This window comes from Neofelis nebulosa, chromosome 11 (assembly GCF_028018385.1).
Source record: "Neofelis nebulosa isolate mNeoNeb1 chromosome 11, mNeoNeb1.pri, whole genome shotgun sequence".
NCBI lineage: Eukaryota > Metazoa > Chordata > Mammalia > Carnivora > Felidae > Neofelis > Neofelis nebulosa.
In genome coordinates this window covers 59,798,694-59,804,464 of record NC_080792.1, presented here as the reverse complement: position 1 = coordinate 59,804,464, position 5,771 = coordinate 59,798,694, and the positions used below count along the sequence as shown (strand labels likewise).

Genomic DNA, 5,771 nt, shown 5'->3' with positions numbered 1-5,771 from the left:
CGCGGGCGGCGAGGGATGCCCTGTCTAACGCCCGAGCTTGGGCTCTGTCCCGCCGCCCACCCTCGCATCATCTCCCCCCCCCCACCCCAACCCGGGCGCCCGTGGGCTCGGGGGGCCGCTCGGCGTCTGTTCCGGGAGGAGAAAGTGGCGGGGCCCAGATTTGAGATGGGCATTTGGGGTGTGCTTGTTCCCGGTGGGGGCCCTCCGCGGACCCCCACCCCAGCCTCCCCGCAGGAAGGAAGAGGCTCGGAGAAGAAAGGTGTGTTTACTTAGAGTTGCTCTCAAGTATCACTCAGCTGCCAGCCGTATGGGAGCCTGGTCCGCGTTCTGCCGCCCCGGTTTGGTTGCCCCGGCTCTGCCAGTGTGGAGACTACATACCTGTAATTTCCCTTCAACTCCTAACAGTTTTTAGATTGCCTCGACACCCCCCTGTGATTTGTGGATTACGGGAAGGCTCGAAGGTGTGGCCTTAGCTGGAGATAAGAGGTTAACAGAGCGTATTTCTTTAATGCAAATGTTCGCGAATCACCCAGCCCTCCCTAAATATTACAATTTCAGCTTTTCTTTGAGGAAGGGGAGTTTCAGAAGAGTCGAGTTTTTGTTTAAAAAAGCAAAAAAAAAAAAAAAAAAAAGAAAGAAAGAAAAACTTTGACACTGTTTCCAGAATAGTGCCAGGAAGGAACTGATATTTAGAAAGGAATTTGTTTATTTCGTGTGTGCTTTTCTAAGCATCAGAAGATAATTTGGAAATTGTTCTGGGTTGAAATGATAACCCCGGTAGAATTTGTGGTGTATTTAGGGGAAAGCCTGCCTGATGCTGAGATTTACTGTGGCTAATACCTAGGTAAGTAACTCAGAGATGGTTGCAGTCTGCAATTGTTCTTTTAAAACACTGTGTAGTTAATCCATAGCATCGTCTAATGTGGTTTCCCTTGGCCAAATTAAACTTAATTTTTAAATTCCTAGGTGTTTTGAGTGAAGTAAGAGGAATTTATTCACAGGGGTTCTCTAAAAAGCGTAATTATTTTCAACGCAAATCACTCAAATGCAAACTTCTACTCTGGTTTTTTGTTTTTTAAGTAAGAAGTGCTCTTAAAGGGAGCAGTACTAATGTAGTGAAGGACAGCTTTTACGTTTCACTTAATGTTTTACATTAGGCCACCTACCTGCCTGCTAGTAAGTTTATAAGGTTATTTAAGGCACCTATCGATTGCTTGCAAAGTTAGGATTGGAGAGGTGGCTCTGATTGTTATCTCAAACAGGGGCTTCTCATTCACCTAATTAGGTTCAAGACTTTAAGGAGAAGATCTGTCTCTCAGCAGGTGTTTGGTAGGAATGTGTGGCGCAACAACTTCTGCACATTCCTTTATTTTCACTTAGGTGTCATGCACTCTTTAAGGATGAGCCATGGTGTCAGTTTCCTCATTGACCATAAAGGAGCGTAGCCTAGAGGGGAAAGCACACCTGTGAAGAACTCAACAATGATTTATTCATGAGCCTCTCAGGACTTCTTCAGGGTACTGAGGATGTGGCTCTGCAAAGGATGGTCACAATCTATGCCCTCTAGTGGTTTACAAGCAATTTTAATATAAATGTGATAATGAAGATTTCAAAGGCAGTATTTAACACGGTGGTTAATAGACAACACTCTAGAGCCAGACTGTTCTGTTCTAGTTTGGGGATTGCCACTTTGGACAGACTACTACAACTCACTTAACCTCTGTATGCTTAAGTTTTGTCATTTGTAAATAGGCATAGTAAGTATTGCCTACTTAAGAGTTGTTTAGAACCTTACGTATATTCATGCAGAAAAAGCAGTTAGAACAGTACCTGGTAGATAGTGACTATTATGTGGGGGTGGTTACGAGTGAAGAGTAGGGAAGCTTAAAAGAAAGCAGAGAAGGAAATACTGATGCTGAACGTTACAGTACAGAATAAATATATTTATAGATGCTGCTAATGCTTGCAATTAACTTTTTAAAGGTTCTTTTCGTTCCCAGTGCGTTTTAATTTAGGATAAAATATTAGACATAGTTTACTGAAGGCATAAATAGTTTACTTGCATATTTATAAATTGATTAAAGATTTTTTTAGAATAATTTTTTTTTCAGTTGCTAAGGTCTTTACAGTTGATACCTCTATCCAGAATATTTAGGAACAGTCTTTGAACATGTGGCCAGTTTGAAGGACCACTTGCTGTCTATTATGAAGGGGGAAAGAATGAGGGGAAATCTGGCTGTGATGCCTAGGTCAAAGGTAAGAGAAGTATGGAGAAGCTGAGAAAGCTTGTCACATCCTGGAGAAGGTGGAGGACCAGAGATGTTAGAATGGAGCTTGGGGCTGCCCTTACGACTAGAACAGATCCTAGGAGCCTGATTTTTCTGTCTTAAGTAACACTGGTCTGGAGGCCTGCCTCTGGAGTTATGAACCAGATCCTGCCGCTTCAGCCAAGCTTAGGTCTAGGTCTGTTTTTGTGATGGGGAAGAAATTATTTTCTGGCCAAACTCTAGAATCTTGGTTGCCTTTCCTGAATGCAGAACCTAGACTAAGAAGAGAGCAAATACTACTGTACAGGTGATCTGCAGCTTTGGAGACTTGGAGGGAACCTGGGTAAGGTCTAGATCTTGAAAGGTGGGCATTGCCAAGCCTTGATAACAGTCAGGTCTTCTGATTTGTTTTAAGCCCCAAAGTCTGTACAGAGCTCATAGAAAAGTGGGTAGAATGAGAAAAGGGTTGGTCAAAGACTGACTTGGCTGATGTCCTTAGAGAAAAAGAAACAAAATCCTAATATGTGAAAGATGGTGCATTGTATGTACATAGCAGAAGGTCATGAAGGTAAGAAAATCATTCCGTGCTATTAAAATTAAGTTTGTTTTAGGTTAAAAGTAATTCTTTCCATACTGCGTGATGAAACATACTTTGAATTTCAAAGTGAAAGCAAGCCAGTGACTCAACGTTTGAATAGGTATCTCAGCAGAGTGACTTCAGGCTGGGAAAACCCTTTCTGTTCCTTGAATAATGGCAGGCAATGCAAAAATCACACATAGACTTTCAGAGAGAGAGATTTTAAGTTTCTTTTGTCACTTTTCTAAAGATACAGTTTTGGTTTACATTTCCAAATGTAACTTACTAGGTTTCTAAAATAGGTGAGATAGGACTTAAGTCAGATTGGATGAGTTAGCTTTATTGCACGGATTATTCTTCACAGCACTCCTGGGAGGTGTAGGCTGTGGTATTCTGATATTAGTAAGTCACCTGATGCACAAAGAGGCTAAATTATTTCTGAAGAAATGAAACTCCTTAACTACTGGCCAGAATTTTAAGGTAGGCCTCCTGCTTCTAAATATTGTATATGAAGTAGTCTTTTCTTAATTTGCCCATTTACAACACTGAGCAGCCCAAGCCTGTCGTATAGGCAATTTGTTTGAACTTTGCTTCAGATACCCTTGAAAGTTAATTAATCTAGCATCTGCATATGGTTTAATTTAACCAAGAGAGATCATTCAAGTGAAGTTTGGGTGTAATCTAGCTTGTTTAGTCTTTATGTTAATTTTTTTTCAGCTGTAACTAGCATGATGTTGAAGAGCTTTTGGAGCTGTTGTTCATGTTTGAGGAAGTTTTGGAAATCTTTCACACTACATGTATTTTTCAGATTTGAGGGCACTGTTGGGTTAGAGTGAATTAAGGATGGATCCAGAACCAATTGGGTATAACTGCCTGGGCTGTACTTCTTTCAAAGAGTCTCTGGGCCCTCCGACTACTTTTTGAAACTAGTTTTTGGGGGCACCTGGGGGGCTCAGTCGGTTAAGTGTCCGACGTCAGCTCAGGTCATGATCTCGTGGATCTTGAGTTCCAGCCCTGTATTGGGCTCTGTGCTAACAGCTCGGAGCCTGGAGCCTGCTTGGGATTCTGTGTCTCCTCCTCTCTCTGCCCCTCCCCTGCTCATGCTCTGTCTTTCTCTGTCTCTCAATAATAAGTAAAAGTTAAAAAAAACAACAACAACAACAAAACTAGTTTTGATAAGATTCTTAAAGTCCTTGCCACCTAAGGGATTAAGGAGCAAAAAACTGGGGCTGTATCTAGTAGTGGCCAGGGAATCAGTTAAACAAACTCTAGGAAGGTGCCCTTGAAAGTCATGATATTTAGAAGTGTTGTTAAATGGGGATTTGGAAGAGTGAGTCATGAGACTTGGTAACATATTTTGATTGTTACCAACAAGACTGGACAGGAGAAATCTTTATTTGGAGGTAATATAATTAATATCCTAGAAAAGCATGCTTAAAAATGGTTTTAGTGATACGCTCATGTGTATAGAATCAGTTAATGATGTGTTGGGTAAGAATTCTGTATAGAATTTTTTTTTCTTTAAGAAGGAAAAAGGAGGAAAACCTTTTGTAAATATGCATGTCAGCTGCCTGGGCTTGCAGCTGCAATAAAAAAAAAAAAAAAAAAAATGTTTGCTCTTTCTGCCTATGAAACACAAATAGCCCTAGCTAGGTAAAGTTCATTAGTCTACCACATTTGTTTGATCACTGATTTATTATTTCTGGCCCTTTTGCCTCAGTTCCTCCTCATCAAAACAAAGAATTTATATTTTAAACTCTTCACTCCTCCGTTTGCCTTCTATTTTGGAATTTGGGATTTTTCTCTCTTGAGGGCAAAAAATTTTTGCCAGCAGCTACATGGTAGGGTGGGCAGTCCCTCGACTGGAATTAAAGTGGTATTTTCCGTTTACTTCGTATCTGAACATGAATCTGACTGGATGTTTTGGAAGGAATAGGAGGTGGCACACCTGTGGAATCTGGGCTGCGGAGGTTGTAGGGCCTGTATCCCCTGTAAGTTCTGAAGAGGGTGCTTCTACGCAGATCTTTCATCTGGCAGGTCACCTAAGGTCCCCCTTCTCCAGATCCATCCTCTGATCCTCCTAACTGTTCAGTCAAGCTTTCTTAGCTCCTTACCCCCCACCCCCAGGCTCCACGGCAGGCTTGGTCTCTGGCCTAATTGATGTCAGCTTCGGTGGTGGTTGAGCATTTATCATGCTGTAATCCTGGAATACATCTCAGTATGTGCTTCTCTGCCCAGGAGAGAGCTCTTGGTTTTGTAAATGTTAGGTCTGCTGTGTTCAGATTCTGGCCCTTGCTTTGGATTCACTTATCATCTTGAGTAAGTGCCTTCACTTTTCTCAGCTGTTCTCGATCTGTAAAAGGTTGATGGACTTTTGGATTGATTCCAGTTTTTGGCTGTTACAGATAAAGCTGTGACGAGTCTCTGGGTGGACATATACATTCTTTCTCTTGGGTATATACCTGCAAGTGGAACGGCTGGCTGCCTTTTTCAGGAACTTTTTCCAAAGTGGTGGTAACCATTTTACACTCCCACCAGCAGTGTGGAAGAATTCCAGGTGCTCCACACCCTTGCCTGCATTTGGTGTGGGCAGTCTTCGTTTTGGTTTATTTATTTATTTTTAATGTCTATTTATTTTGAGAGACAGCAAGCACGTGTCAGTGAGGGAGGGGCAGAGAGAGAGGGAGAGAGAATCCCAGGCAGGCTCCGCACTCAGCATGGAGCCCCTGCGCAGGGCTTGATCCCACCACTATGAGATCATGACCTGAGCCAAAATCAGGAGTTGGACGCTCAACCCACTGAGCCATGCAGGTGCCCCCAGTCTTCATTTTAGCGATCCTATTACGTGTATACAGAGGTTTTTTTTTTTTTTTTTGTAGTTTGAATTTGCATTTGCTTAATGACTAATAATGCTTTTATTTTCATGT

General features: G+C 42.1%; 1 protein-coding gene across 3 annotated transcripts in view; it reads left to right on the top strand.

Moving 5' to 3' along the window:
* Positions 1-5,771, top strand: part of PPP4R1 (protein phosphatase 4 regulatory subunit 1) — a 66,299-nt gene that overhangs the window by 1,053 nt on the left and 59,475 nt on the right. The gene's annotated exons all lie outside the window — the stretch shown is intronic.